The sequence below is a fragment of the Perissodus microlepis genome, chromosome 3 (assembly GCF_051167445.1).
Source record: "Perissodus microlepis isolate ML-2025 ecotype Zambia chromosome 3, ASM5116744v1, whole genome shotgun sequence".
In the NCBI taxonomy this organism is placed as follows: domain Eukaryota; kingdom Metazoa; phylum Chordata; class Actinopteri; order Cichliformes; family Cichlidae; genus Perissodus; species Perissodus microlepis.
This window is the reverse complement of record NC_140463.1, coordinates 27156343-27173079: the sequence shown is the minus strand read 5'-3', so window position 1 is coordinate 27173079 and position 16737 is coordinate 27156343. Positions and strand designations below refer to the sequence as shown.

The 16737-nt window shown below is 37.3% G+C and overlaps 1 pseudogene; it reads left to right on the top strand.

Moving 5' to 3' along the window:
• Window positions 1–14556: 14556 nt before the first annotated feature.
• Window positions 14557–16193, top strand: LOC146390792 (macrophage mannose receptor 1-like; annotated as a pseudogene).
• Window positions 16194–16737: the final 544 nt, after the last annotated feature.

Sequence of the window (16737 nt, the reverse complement as noted above, 5' to 3'; positions counted from 1 at the left end):
CTAAGATGAGTTATTCTGTTGATATTTTCCAAAGGTAAAAATTTAAAACCTCTGAGTTGTACTATTTAAATGCTGACAAGCAACAGCAGGAATATAAGTAAGTAAAAAAGTAAGTAAAATTTATTTATATAGCGCTTTTCACAGATAAAAATCACAAAGTGCTTTACAACACAGGAAATGGGAATATAAAAACAATATAACAGTAAATAAAACAATGTAAAACAATAAAACTATAAAAACAAAAATTAATCAAATGCTTTTCTAAATAAAAATGTCTTCAGCTGTTTCTTAAAAGAATCAATGGAGTCCGTGCAGCGAAGAGACAGTGGGAGAGAATTCCACAACCGTGGTGCCACAGTCTGAAAGGCCCGATCACCACGAGTTTTAAAACGAGTGCGCGGTACCACCAGCAGTCTCTGACCTAATGACCTTAAAGCCCGAGAAGATGTATGTGGTTTCAGCAGGTCAGATAAATATTGAGGAGCCTGACCATGTAGGGCCCTAAAGGTTAGAACTAAAATTTTAAAATGAAACCTAAAATTTACAGGCAACCAGTGAAGGGAGGCCAAGACTGGAGTGATATGCGATCTTCTCTTGGTGCCTGTTAAGAGACGTGCTGCAGCATTCTGCACAGTCTGAAGACGATTTAAAGCTGATTTGTTAAAACAGGTAAAAAGGCCATTACAATAGTCTAAACGAGAAGAAATAAAAGCATGAATAATCATCTCAAGTTCAAGCTTTGATACCATTAGTCTGAGTTTAGAAATATTCCGTAAATGATAAAAACAGTTTCGGACCAGCTGCTTAGAATGCTGCTCGAGCGACATCGAGCTGTCAAATATGACACCGAGGTTTCTAAGGCTTGATTTTACATAAGGGTCTAAGAAGCTGATATGCTGTCTAATTTCTGGGACCATGTGGTCTGGAGCAATAATTAGAGTTTCTGTTTTATCAGAGTTTAGTTGGAGAAAATTGTCATATAACCATTTGTTGATTTCTGTCAGGCAATTACTTAAATTAGACAATTTATAAAACTCAGACATTTTGAAGGAACAGTATAGTTGGATGTCGTCAGCATAGAGATGATAGGAGGAATATTTATAGCGCTTAATAATTTGGCCTAGGGGAAATACATAAAGTAAAAAGAGAATTGGACCCAGGACAGATCCCTGAGGTACCCCACACGGCAAAACTGTTGATTCTGATGTGACATGATTCATGCAAACAGTAAAAGATCTCTCAGACAGATATGATATAAACCATTTTAAAACAACACCAGTAATCCCAAACAAGTTCTCGAGTCTGTTTATCATGATACTGTGATCTACAGTGTCAAAAGCAGAGCTGAGATCCAACAGGACCAGCACTGTGTATTCTCCAGAGTCTGCTGCCATCAAGATATCACTAGATACTCTAAGTAAGGCCGTTACAGTGGAATGGAATTTACGAAAACCAGACTGGAAAGTGTCCATAACAGCATTTTTATCCAGGAAATAGTTAATAATAATAATATAATACTGTAAAAGATTTATATTCTGTTATAAAATCTGCTGTTCCTCAAATCGCTACTTGACATTTTCCCAAAAAGCAAGTTACCCTCTAATTTTACACCCATTGTAATACTGAATATGAGTAACAATAAAAATAGGCTGCAGTAAGTACAGTTAACCTTTTACATTACTACTATCAATACTCAGTCTACCTCACCTTACAGCTATATGCAGCATGTGCAACATTAAGTGGAATAAACACTGGGGGCACTTGTTATTATTTTTGGCACTAAGCAACATTACTAAAGTCTGGATTAATCTGCAGACGGGTTACAATAACATGGAAATGCATCACCAACAGATTAACTATAAGTAGATAAAAATTACGCAAAAAACTTGTAAGTAGACATACTGTAAAAGACCAGTGTGTAGAGTAATGTGCATTGCAGCAAAGCTATTAGTATGACATACTATATAATAATTTAAATGTCACATTATCAGCTTTAATAGTGTTAAAGATTTTTAAAGGCATCCTTCATTGACAACATTGTGTCTCTTTGACTTCACATAATGGCCAGATTTTTAATAACAATAAGTTACAGAGTGATAACTTGGATCAGACCACTGATACTGTTAAATACAGCGATAACTGTAGGAGTTTTCAGCCTCTTTGATCAGGGGGGATTGATCTCCCTGATAGCTGTGATGTAGTTTAAAACAAATTTTGATTAATTAAAAAATAAAATAAATATTTTAAAATTCTTTTTTTTCCTTAGACATATGCTTATCTATGATATATATGTCTGCTTCATCCGAATCATGAGATTATTGGTTCTTACAGCAAAAATTTGAGCAATGCAACAGTCTAATTGAACACTTATGCTCTGTAGAAGGTACTGGGAATATCTAAAGCAGATTTAAATGTAACACTTTGAACCAGAAAAAAAGAAGTTAATGCTTTAAGTTTTATTGCTAATTAACCATTTTTTTCTTTTACTTTTAACCATAAATTAAAACAATATCCCCACACTTTGTGTAGGTGCATGTTCAAAGGTGTCTTGTATACTAAAAGATCCATGTGTTTTCCTTCTTACAGTGGACCAATACGTAATATTTATGCTAAATCTTATAGTTTGCTTTGGTTCCCAAGAGCTCCCTCATCATGATATGAAGAACTCTTTAATAGGTTAACTATAATTAAACAGTACATTTATCACAATCCTGTGTAGAAAAATGTGGGTGCTGGCTGCAAAATGCAACTGATACAGAAGAAATTCCTGGTATTTTGGCATGCTGCATTTCAAATACTGGGATGTACCAAGTCTTTTTTTTTCTGGCACATTAAATACGGGATGCCTCACTGTATTATACTAATGGTAGCTAAACATTTCAAATGATGCAGTGAGTCAACATCAGTTTCCATCTCACTTGAAAAACTGAAGACAAACAGCAACACCGGCCATTAAATGTGCAATATGTGGGGGCAACATCCTAACATGACCTCTTGCTGAGGTCACCTTCTTTAAACAACGTGCTAAGGCTATTTATGATGTGCACAAACCTGACATTGTTAACTAATTAACTAAATGGCAGAACATTATTAACAGCTTAAATTACTGGTTAATCTATGGATCAAAATTTCAGTTTTTGTTTTTTCACATTTTACAATAACATCAATATGTTAATATATCTATATTTATAGGTTTAAAATACATAAATAATACTATTTCACTGTAGGCTTAGTTAAATTCAATGAACAAACAATTTGTAAATAGATTTTTTTTTAAACTAAGGCAATAAAGTTGGCACAATGGTGCACTGTTTGGCATCATTGCATTAAAGGGTCCCCAGATTTGAATATAACTCAGCTGGTCTCCTTTCACCTGGAATTTGTATTTTGTACAATAACTGTGCTGCATGGGTTTCTCCCAGAGTTAGTGCTGTCAGTACAAGAAAATAATTATTATAATATGATGTGTTAAATTTGTTTAGATCAGAGGAATAAGGAAGGATTTGTCTGTGTGTTTTAGTTTGGCTTAGTTGTAGCCTGAGAGTGTGTGTAATTGTTTAGAGGGAAAGGAATTTATGGACACTGGGGGTCTGCCTGCCATAAAAGGAGACATAATTGTTATAACTTAGAAGCAGGTTTGCAGGAGACTCTCCACCTTATCTGTAAATGTAAGACAATAAGAGGCCAATGGCCCAGTGGATGCAGAGTGGGGGTCTCAGTGTTTGTAATATGTTAACTGTGTTTTGTATGTTGTCTAAAGGAATTTGGTGTAGCTTGGGTGAGGAGATTACTTTTATGACCCCCAGGAAGTCACGTATACAGAGACACACATACACAGTGCTTTGACTGTAACGACGCACCCACACCTACATGCACACTCACTCACGTACTCGTGCATACACACACAAACACAGAGTTTGCAGCACACCATGGGGGTTTTATGATGGGGTCGCTTCTATAAAGCTGACTGTAACAAACAAAGGAGGGAAGATCTGCAGAGGGACACCGGCCTTGCACATCTCTCCTTCTAGAAGATGCATGCTTAAATGAAGATGAATGAAAATGAATAAAGGTTTTGTGAAAATGACTACTGAGTCCGGTGCCGTCTCTGGATGCCTCGAGGAATAAAAAAGAACCGGGGTGAAACTGATTTCGTAACAGTGCCTAATTATAAAGTCAACAGATATTTACATGAAGTTTTAAATTGACGCTGACAATTACAGGTGTAAAAAGATTGATTTGTGATTGCTCCCCAAAAATGCTAAAGCATATTTATTGAACTTGTAGGTAATTATATTTTATTTTTGTTTATATCATCAGTACAAATGTAAAACAGTTACTAAATGAGCTTGTGAAATGAAAGTAAATTGGTAGCTTTATAGGGGTTTTTTTCTCAGAAAAAAATCTAAATCTTTCTATGCATCTATTTAAAACACGTGTCAAACTCAAGTCATTTTATGTGGCCAACAAAAGTTGTGCATGATTTAATTAAAATGAGTTTACTGTATGCTGCTGAAATGTGCACGCTGACTGTAAACTATTTTTTTTTTTTTGTTTAAACCTCAATGTACCAGGGATGAGAGTGATGTACTGCCAGATCTCTTATTTAAATATTGACATGTGTGGTATCCACAGAAACTTCAGAATCTCTGCTAAAAGCTAATAAAACCATTTCAGTGACCATCTCACAGATTCTGAAACTCCAGATTTTGTCACTCTTCAACCAAAATTCACTGAACCAGCAGCAAAATAAGGCAACTACACTTCACGGTTGAAAAACATTGTCATGATGCCCACATACTGCCTGTCTTGCTTCTACCACGATAAAATCCAACTTCGTTCACAGCTCTATCTCTCATTATGCTTCCAGACTAGTTTCCCAACAAAAATATCTATTTTCTGCCTTATTTGCTTGCCTATTAATTTCTGCTTTTCAGTACCAAAGAAATTTTGAGTAACTACGCCAAATTGCAAAACACTTATCTATGTCTCTAATAAAACCTCTGTAACTTTGTGCAAAACAGAAAAGTTTATGTTTTTCAATTCTAATCTTTTTGGGTTTTTTTTAAACTGGACAGTCTGTAAAAAGAGTTACTAGAAGTTGTTTTGTAATTTATTTATCACAATTTGAGTCCAAAGAGTCCTGCAGACAGATTTCTTTCTTTGTCACAGCAGGTTTTTCTTTAACATGTAGAAAAACAGTTAAATATGTGACTTCTTTACACTGATGGAAAATTGAGTTTTACTCGTCGCTTAAGATCAAAGTGGGCTGTATGTGGCCCACACTCCTGATCTAGAATCTAGATAGATAGATACAAATAATAACACTAAGCAAGTCTCTCAGGTTTAGCAGGTTTAACATGATTGTTAGTGCTTAATTCCTACATTATTACAGTAATAATATGATAATAGCAGTGTATTATCCTTTTATCACTGTGCTCTAGAAAAACTGCTAGCTCTATCACAAGTCATTCAGAAATTTAGCAGCAGATGGTGCCGAATCAAAATAATTCACATTACAAGCTTTAACAAGTGCTGCACTATAGATAATTATGAGCAATGGGAGGATGTTAACAACACACTGGGTAACCAGTATTTTCTCCCTCTTGATTTATTAATACAAATAATTAACTGCTGAAAATCCTGTGAGTGTTAGAATACAAGACTTAAGTTAGATAGGTAAAAAGGAGGATTGTAACATAAAAGAGAATTAATAACAACCATAAATAAAGTAAACAATATTACCGAATTCTCTAGACACCTTCTTAGTTTCTTACCCTGTGCATTTCGGGGAAAGGCAGTATCCTTGGGCTTCTCTCTAGCAGAAATCGATTGGAAGTGGGATAGGATATAACCCTCTGCAGCAAGCTGTGGATGGACCAGCCCTATAGCTAAGCCAAGATGAAAACCTCAGAGGTAAACAACTTTCTAAGTATAAGCTCCCACAACCCTTTGTAGAGCCATACCCAGAAATACCCCTCCTGCTTCTAACACCATCCAGCGTGAAAACAGAAGTCAGAAGAGGTTAAAAAGTCAAACATTTGCCCGTATAACAGTTTGTGTTGGGTCAGCATGTGTCGTTGAGAAATGACAAGTTTTCACCCAAAACATTCTTCTTTGAATTAGCAAAGCAATTTCTAACCTGTGAGTGGAACAAACCCTCACTCGCATTATGTATTTATTTATTTTTGACATAACTAGCATTCAATTTCTCCTCTTTTTGACTGTCACAAATTAATGAACTATTCTGGGAATATGATACTAGAAATTATATAAAAAATGTATGGAATAGACACAATGACCTTGTAAGAATGTAGAAGAAAGAATCACAGGGGTTTTTTTATAGCTCAACACTTGCACCATATAGAATTCAGTTCAAAAACGCTCTAGCTTAAAAAAGTCAGTCAGAATTGAATCTTGATTACTCTGACTGGATTGGAAGTTAACTGGATTTTAAAGCAATATATCCAAGAAAAAGTTGTATGATTATGTATTACATATAAGACAAGAAGATACAGACACTGCGTTCGACCTCTCTCCTACAAACATTGATGGATAAAGAATTTTTAGTAAGTATGTAAATAAGTAAATACAATTTATTTATATAACACTTTTCACAGATAAAAATCACAAAGTGCTTCACAATAAAACCATAAGTATAAATAATAATATAAAACACAACAACAAGCTTGTTGGTAAAGAAATGTCTTCAGCTGCTTTTTAAAAGAGTCAGTGGAGTCTAGACATCATATAGACATCGGAAGAGAGTTCCACAGCCTTGGTGCCAGTGCCTGAAAAGCCCGATCACCACGTGTTTTGAACCTAGTACATGGGACCAACAGTAACTTCTGACCTGATGGACAATACCCCCCACCCAGTCCATGACGTACTGGCTAGTCACAGGAGCACGTTCAAGGTTCAAGGTTCTTTATTTGTCACATCCATAGTTATACAAGTATAACACACAGTGAGAGACTGAGATTAGCAAAAAGCAGCACTGAACGACACAGGAAATCATTCCTGCCCGTGGCCATCTCCCTGTACAACTCCTCCATCTAACACACTGTAAACCAGGGGTGGGCAATTCCAGGCCTTGAGGGCCAGTGTCCTGCAGGTTTTAGATCTCACCTTGAGTTAGTGGTGTGCGATACTGCATATTTTGGTATCGATCCGATACCAAGTAAATTCGGGCCAGTATCGCCGATACCAATACCGATACGATACTTTTCAATAAATAAGGTGGATGCCTCATTGAATTGCTAAATCGCAATTAATTTTCATGACCTTAAGTGTTTTTTGTGATGTTTACTTTGGTATTATTAATTAGTTAAAACCCAGGACATAATTAGGAGAAATAATTTATTTATAATTAAATACAAAATGTTTTATTATTGTGTTGGCTCGTGGTCTGCAATGCCGCTGCAGGTGAGATGGACTCACCTTCACTGCATCTACAATGATGCCTCGCCGGCTCAAAACCTGTGCGCTGCTTGTGCTGTTGTTGTTTTTGGTGTTGATGTGTGCTGGCAGCAGGAGGGCTGCAGCCATTGAATGTAGGCTACTGTTACAGCAACCGTGTGGACAGCGCACGGCTCGGGGTGAGCCGGAGGCTGGCGAGCCAGCAGGACCTGCCAAGCTGGAGACGGAGGTCGAGGTGCGCGGGGGTCCTGCCACGCCTGAGGGCGGCGTGCTGCCCAACTGCCTGTGAGCCCCAGCTCACTTCCACGCCGCTGCTGCTTGCCATAGGGGTGGCCAGACCGCCAGAGTGGACACTTCCCTGGGCTGGGGCATGGGGCGCCGATGGTCTGGGCCGATTCCCTCACCTGCTCGCGGGGTGAGGTGAAGCGGGCGAGGGGGGTATGTGGCAGGGCGTGTTCTGCGATGCCGCTGCAGGTTTGGTGGTGGTGATGTGTACGGCTGCCAGCGGGAGAGCTGCAGCCGCTGAATGTACTGTTACAGCAACCGTGTGATTATTGTAAGAATAAATGATGCTGCGAAGCATGAAAATGCCATCGGGTCTGTCGTGGTGGCACTCTTTTTTTTTTCTTTTTTTTTAATCTTAAGTGCACGCAAACCAGTAAACAAATTAAAACAAATACTGTTGATAAACTAATACAAAAATTACAATTAAAATTCTCAAAAACAAAACCAAAAAAATATAATTAATATGTAAACAACTTAACAACCCTCAAAGTGTCTAAGTCATGTGATGTGTCAGTGCAACACCGAAACATAAGAGTGGGGGAGAGGGAGCAAAGTGTGCCTGCTCTCCGCTGACACAGGAGCGGTGAGTCCAGCGACCTGGTTGTTTCGTTTTTGCCGAAAGCACAGCGTTGTCAATGAGCAGAACTCAAAGTAAAGAATCAATCTCACCAGGCTAGTATCAATCCGATACCGATGCCGACTTGGGATCGATACTATCGATATTTGGATCGATCCGCCCACCACTACCTTGAGTCAACACACCTGAATCACATGATTAGTTCATTACCAGGCCTCTGGAGAACTTCAGGACATGTTGAGGAGCTAATTTAGCCATTTAAATCAGCTGTGTTGGTTCAAGGACACATCTAAAACCTGCAGGGACACCGGCCCTCGAGGCCTGGAGTTGCCCACCCCTGCTGTAAACACTGCAATAGTTACATACATATGCCCTCTCTTCTACTCTGTGATATTCTTGTCAATTTTCTTGATATTTATTTATAATCACCTCTGTTAATGCTCAATATTTCCTCTCCACGGATGAAGCTGTGCAATATCCATCATGTCTGTATTTTCATCCACAGCAAGAGAGTATGCAATAAAGTTTTTGCTTCTTTCACACAACTGTGTTCTTAAACCAGTGGCCATCTCACAAACCCGATCAGCAATCGTGTTTTTGCTCAAGCTCACATTTGCCAAAATCTGCGTTTTGTCTGGACACAAGACGTTGCACAGCTTCATCATGCAGCTCTTCAGAGTGGTACCGGGCTGATTTGGCTCCTCTGCTACAATAAAACTTGCTTTCACAACAGCTTCACTTTGTGATTTTGCTCTGGTGAAAAACGTCTGCTGAAATGTCAGATTCTTCTTTAGACTTCTACTTTCTGTAGTTTCTGCTCTGCATTTAGGTTTTTCAGCTTATCCTGACGTTTTGTCTCGTAGTGCCGTCTTAAATTAAATTCCTTAATTACAGCCACATTAGCTCCACTAATAAGACACACGGGTTTACCAGCATGTCTGTAAACATATATTCAGTCACCCACTGGCGCTGAAAGGCTCTGCTTTCAGAATCAACTTTTGTCTTTGCCATTGTGAGCAGCCAGCTTCGCAATAACAGAAGTTTGACTTGATTGACGGGAGAATGTTCCCAGTTAGCCTAGCCAAGGAGGCTGCAGCACTGCATTATGGGATCTGTAGTTTGTATATTATTAGCGCCTCATATCGCCGGGCCGTGCATAACAATAATAGTACATCTATATAAAATGTGCATGTGTCAATATGACCTGCTCAATTATGTTATCTGCTGACTGAATGAAACTCCCAGGGAGGCTAATGGGAATCGCTCTCTGCCCAGCAACAGCGCAGGTGGGAAAGAAACTGTAAGGTACAGGAGTTGTGTGTGTGTGAAGGTATAAAAGAGGATGGGACGTCCCAAGGACAAAGCTCTGATGACTGTAGAACTGTGATGTTTGATGTGTGTTAGCTCTCCTGCAAGAAGTAATTAAAAAAAAAGCTTGGCCACAGCTGATTGTGCTGCAGACTTTATTAACAGAAAATTTCATCACATTAACTTCAGTTATGCTTCTGCTCTCTGAAATGCAGAGCCTCAGTTCATGTAATTAGTAACACACTGCTGCTATTTCACAAATATTTGTTTCAGCCCACAGACACAAGTTTACAGATAACTATACATCACAGAAAAAATGCCACTTTGTAGTTTTTTGGTAATAATAAGTAATGTTTATGATTGCTGTTTTTTTTAAATAGACAAGTAAACATTATGTACACCTCCTACATGTAAAATCACATTTGTACTTTCACTAGTAAAAGGTCTTAATCCTTAATACTCTACATCTGTTTATGAAATTGATATTTCCAACTGGCTGAGCAGTTCACCAGTAAGTCATTTAAATCGCGGGACAACAACAGGAAAATACATTTTTGAAAACGTATGTCAAAGTGTAACCGACATGAAACTGCCCTGGGACAAACTTGTTGGACTTACAACAGATGGAGCGCCGGTGTTGTGCGGTGAAAAAAGAGGACTAGTCAGCAGGATGCGAGTGAAGATGCAGGAGGAGAACTGTACGGTGAGTTAACAGCATATCACTGCATCACACACCAGGAAAGGCTGTGTGGTAAACTCCTAAAAACGGAGCATGTAATGATCACCGTAACGCAAACCGTAAATTTTATCTGTTTAAATCACCGTCAATTTCAGTCTTTTATGTGGGAAATAGATTCAGAGTTTGCCGAAATTCCTCATCATACAGAGGTCTGTTGGCTGAGTTGGGATAAAAGTTCTCAATAGAGTTTTTGAGCTCAGCAAGGAAATCTGTCAGTTCATGGACATGACATGTATGATGCGGTGAAGGCATTTCAAGTGAAGCTGTCACAAATGCACCAGTGCAATTTGCCTCACTTTCCCTGTTGCCAAGTAATGTTGAACCAAGTCAGCGGACTTTGCTGAACAGCACCTGTGCAGATTCAGATGGAGCTGCAGTGTAATGATACACTTGAGGGAAAGTACGACACTGAATGGCCCGCACAGTTTATTAGTTCCATTCCTGAAACAATGCTCCGTCTACATGCGGCTCCAACCTTGTGTATGCTTCATTTACTTTTTCTGGGGGTTTTGGCAGCATGTTCATATTTCTAACTTGCATAATTTTGACAGGATATATTTTTATGAGGAGCAAAATATTTAAAGTTAAAGTTTAATTTTTTTAGTTTATTTAATCTGGAATAATATTCCTGTCTGTTTTTATTCATATTTATGTATAAAAACATTGTTTTAGTGTTCAATAAATCTTTATCTTGTTTGGCCCGCGACCTAAAGTGTGCCTTGAGTTTTGGCCCCCTGTGCAATTGAGTTTGACACCCCTGATATACAGGTACATTTAGTAAAGAAAATAGAGAGAGAAAAAAATACTATACAAAATAAAGTCAATAAATGTCAATATTGTTTCTGTTTTGATTCATTTACATGTCAAAAGGCAGTGGGAAGAAGTACACACGTATTGTCTTATCTGTGTGTTTATTCACCACTCTAGCAATTGAGACATTTTTTTAACTGTTTTTTCTTGGAGTTCTCTGTGTGTTTCTGTAGGGTCTTACCTCACAATATGAAGTGTCTTGAGGTCACTGTTGTTGTTATTTGGCCTTAGATTTTAAAAAAAGCACAAATAAAAAACTGCATTGAAGTGATGAGCCAAATCTGGTAGAAGGGAGCAGTGGGACTTAAATAGATCATACCCAAATATCTGCAATGAACTGTGTATTAAGTTACCTCAGAAAATTGCATACTTTATCTTTAATGTTTGACTGGTGGACCAAAGTCGCTTTCAGCATCCACATACTTTTCATTTCTCAGTTAATGGCTGATGTATTGATGTAAACTAGGCAGAGTGACTAGCAACTTCACTTCTGCTTTCAATAAACAAACACATGACACAGTCTGCTTCTGTTTGCCCTCCTCCTACCAAAGCATTTGTCATACTGACTTTGACCTCGAGAATAATTCACTGCAAGAATAGAATAGAAGAAGAAGAAGAATAGCAGACCTTATTTCTTCTCAAAGTGTTGTGTAATTAATGTAATCTAAAGAAAAAATAGATGACTGTCATTATTCTGGAAAGTTACACTTTATTTGCATACTTTTAAAAACAAAAATCTATACTTTTATCTACTACAAACCTTAAATACAACCTTTAATACAAGACAACAAGCCTGACATGAAGCCCAGATACCAGAGAAAGATATACAGATCTAATGAAAGTGTTTGTTTTTCTTGTGTCCTATTTTAAACCATTGCATTAGGTAAATGACCTAATGTTGTGTCATTGTGGAAATAAGAGATTTTATTTTTAGAAGTGAGGCATTTTTTTTCATTTGTTTATTTATTTTTAAACAAGGGAAAAAATATTGAGTTGATAATACAGAAGTTCTTTAAAGAAGTTCTCATGCTCACAGCATACACACCATAATCAAGATTAAATGGACGACTTTCAATAATGCTGTCTTCATGTGGACTATGGTTTGCATATTTCCTACCACATACCATTCACTTTTGATACACTTTTTATTTGCTGATGGTTGATGTGCAGTGGTGGCATGGTGGTTAGCGCTGTTGCCGCACAGCGAGAAAAACCTGAGTTCAATTCCACCACTAGGCTGCAGTCTTTCAAATAGTAGATATATATGGTAGCATTTTAAAGTGAAAACTTGTGACTTTAAAAGTCAGTTTTTTCCTTCTGCCAACATAAACACTGAACAAATTTGAATATAAATACCTATTTAATTATTTACTATACTCAAGAGAATAAAATGAGATACTGCAGGAATCAGCATGGCCAAAGTGTTGACATAAAAACAGTTAACAGTTATTACAAGTGCATGAAAATGACACGTTCTGCTCTCGGTAACTCGGTGGTGCATTTTTGTTTTTTGTCCCCATTGCATTATATAATTTACCTGCAAATGATCTAAATGATTATCACATTTTCATACAAGTAAAAAAAAAAGGTCAACTACAGATTGTGAGAAACACAACACTCAACCCAACCTGCACATTTCAGAATGACACTTCATGGTTTTTTCTCTGGGTAGTCCTCCTCTTTTTTTTCCTATTTCCACTGCATCATGTAAATGAGTGTGACATAACCTTTACAGAAAATCTCTCCATCTGTGCATCACCAAGAGAGTAAGAGATATTTGAAACGTCTGTATTTTAATATTCAAATTCTGACCTGAGCAAAAAGACGTCTCTGTGTTAGTATAAGAAGCAATATTTGGGACAGTCCTCATGAGTGCATCCAGAAGATATATCAAAGTGAAAGAAGAAGAGAAGAATTAACCACATGTAAGTATAAAATCTTTAACGCCATTACATGCTCATGATGGAATGCAGAGGTGCAGTTTAAAGCTGTATTTATAGCACATTTATTATTATTTTCATCATTACAGGAAATCAAAGGTGGGTAAAAATGATTTTTGGCTAACCGTAACATTATGAGTGACATGCCAGCACCCGAAAACTTCAGATACTTCATGAGCTGATTTTACAGTGTTTAAAAGATGTCCATAATGCAGAAATGTACTTTTCTTGGGGAAATGATACCTAACAGTAACAGAGACTCCAACTTACTTACCTGGATGATTGAGCATGCATCATGACAGTAACAGAGACTAATAACCGAGTGTTAGTTCATTATTTGTAAAACATGTTTTTTCTCAGTGTTACAGAAACACACAGAGTTTATTGTCAGAGTTTTTCACTCTCTGATTTTCTAAGGTTTTCTCGTGATTTCCTTGAAGAACATAAAGATGAGCAGCATTGCTGCAGACTGACATTCCTTGTTTGCAGCAGATAAAAAGCTGAGGTTATCTTTTAGATTTGTGCTGGACTGTGCACAGCATGTTGGCTCATGAAGTAGATCAGCTTCTACTCACATCAGCAAAGCTAATGTTGGGACAGCTGAGGACTGGGAAAATGAACCCTGGTCTAAAAAATGAATGAACTTCAAAATAAAATATTAGATTAAGTTTTGAACTGGACAAATTAATGGACACAGTTTTGTTGGCATACTGTTGTGTAGATGGTTTTCATGATTTGAATACTACAGGATATTTGAATAGGGCATCCTTTTATTTTTTAGAACACCCCTGGGATCATGTAGAAGAATAAATTATGTAACATAGAAGTAATGCAAATATTTTATTTCCCCATAAAAGAAGGATTTTTGAGATGTCTTTAGGCAGCATGAGAACCAGAGACAGACAATGAAAGCAGGTGTCACTGCAAAAGCATTGGTAACCCTGTTAACACTATTATATCTTTATTCTTGGCACCAATGCATGTAATTATGGATCTGGAGCTCATTTCTAATGTCACAAGTTTAATACTACATTTAATTTAGTTTAATATTAAATATTAAATTCTGATTTTAATGAAGTAATCAAGGCTTACATTACAGCATAATACAGGAGCAAGAAAAGAAGGGCGAGACAAGAGTGAGCAGAGCAAACAGTCAACTGGAAAACCATGTAAGTTCTTAAATGTTTACTCCACAATGTTAGAAACCTCTCCTTCCACAGATGGAGTCATTACTGTCAGCTGAATGTCTCACTCATCTAGTTTGTGCTGTAGTGACAGTCTGTGCATTTTGTAGGAAGAACAAACCTGGAAACATTTACTGAACACACTTAAAATATTTTAAAATCTGAAACTGGAGATTTATTTCAAATGTTGTGTCACAGTATACATTGCCTATGTGTCGAGACACACTGATACAAAGACCAAGCACACAAAATCTGTTGGAATCTTTATTTTCATTTTCATCTGACAGGGCTAAGATGCACTGGATATTATTTCTGCATATTCTGATGGGTAAGTAGATAATTTTACCAGTGCTGTCGAGTTTGAGTTTGCTCATTGAATGCTTTCTTCTAACAGAACATATATTATGTTTATCATATTTCTGTATTTTAGGTCAGTGTTGCTTCTTTACATGCCGCCTGTATGAGTACCACTTTATTGAAGAAAACAAGAGCTGGTCTGAAGCACAGAGATACTGCAGAGAGAAATATACAGACCTGGCCAAAGTGTTTGACATGACAGACATGAGCAGACTCCGTAACTCCGCACAGAATCAAGGAGAAGCCTGGATTGGACTGAACAACAACACAGGTAGAAACAGGATGTGGCATTGGTCTCTGCCAGGAGTGGAATACAATCATAATGACAACAGCTGGAATCAGAGTGGAAGAAATAATAATGAGCCACCTGGAAACTGTGGGAGGAAAAGAGACAAGCTGGTAGATGTTTCATGTGACCGTACTATGTGGTTCATCTGCTATGATGGTGAGGAGATGTGAAAATAAATAAAAAGTATGAAATGTGATGTTATCACATGTGATTAAAAAGGTGGAGGGTTTCTAAAGATAAATTATTGAGGGATGTCTTTGTGTGTTTTTTATGTTGGTTTCACAGAAATGAAGAAAGACAATAAAACATATTTGATTGAGGAGAACAAGAACTGGACACAGGCTCAGAGCTACTGCAGATATAATCACACTGACTTGGCCAGTGGACTCGATCAGGTAGACGGAAAAGAAATTGAGGCCCTTATGCAGTCGAAGGCAACTCCTTTTAGCGCATGGATCGGTCTGTTCAGAGACACCTGGAGGTGGTCAGATGGGAGTAATTCCTCTTTCAGATACTGGGATATGGAGTTATTCAATGATGAACAAAGCAACAAGAAATGTGCTATGACTCTGTTAAACAGATCAGGAAATTGGAGCTCTGATGAATGTGACAAAGATTAACCCTTCTTCTGTTATGATGGTGAGTTTTTATCAACATGTGTCTGACTGGTTTTCTCTGTGGGATAACTTACAGCAACTGTTGAACCACTTTTTTTTTAAAGTCTCTCTTATCTGTAAAGAAGTTGCATATTTGAGGATCTTGTTGACCTGAGTGATGATTGTTACTATTATCACACTTCGTTCTACTGAGGGTAGAGAAACACACAAACTTTCCATAGTTTTGGGGTTTTTTTTAGAACAAAATAAACAGTTAATAGAATTTCTCAATTGTACAGTTCAATAGATTCAATTGAACCTGTTATTTTGTTTTTATGGCAGATAAATTGATCCTGATCAAACAAAACAAGACCTGGAAGGAGGCCTTGGATTACTGCAGAGAGTCTCACAGGGGACTGGTCTCCATCACTAACCCTTACCAACAGAGATGGGCAGAGGTGAGAGCCAAGAAAGCCTTGAGTCCTTTTGTCTGGCTCGGCCTGCGCTACTCCTGCACTCTGGATCTGTGGTTCTGGGTCAATGACAAGGTGGTCTGTTATGAGAAGTGGAGCAGAGAGGGAAAGACTGAGGAGTGTGACGTGGCTGTGGGCATGCAGAGAGGAGGACAGTATGAGTGGGTCAGTCAGAGAGACAATGAGAAATATAATTTTGTTTGTTCTGTCGAATAAGATTTAATCATAACTTAAAGATTTCACTCTGAGGTAAACTTCTTTGTTTAGTTTCGTATTTTTTAGACTTTTCATTTTCTTCATTAAATTTGGTTTCCTTAGTTTCTTCTTGACTGTCTGATTCAGTGATATTAGACTTACTTACTTCACAATTGCTGCATTATTCAGTTTTTACACTTTTATTGTTAGATGTTTTGTTTATTATATTTGCTGTTATCTTTTGAGTATATAAATAGCAATCGAGTAAATATAAATAAAGTATTTTAATATTTTTAATCTTTAATATTTACTATATGATAGAAATCAATCTCACTGAGAATTCAGGACAATTCATGGCAAAAAAGACTTAAAACTACTCTTTTTTTCATAATTATGTATTTGAAGCGACATGTTGTAAACTGATCATTTGCATCTGTGAGGACAAATAAACTGAGTTGCAGGTGTAACAGTCTACACTACTTACAGTAGTCCTCTGAGCACCTATTTCTACACAGATTAACATATTAATATTTATTTTAAATCATTAGTAAACCAAATGCACTGT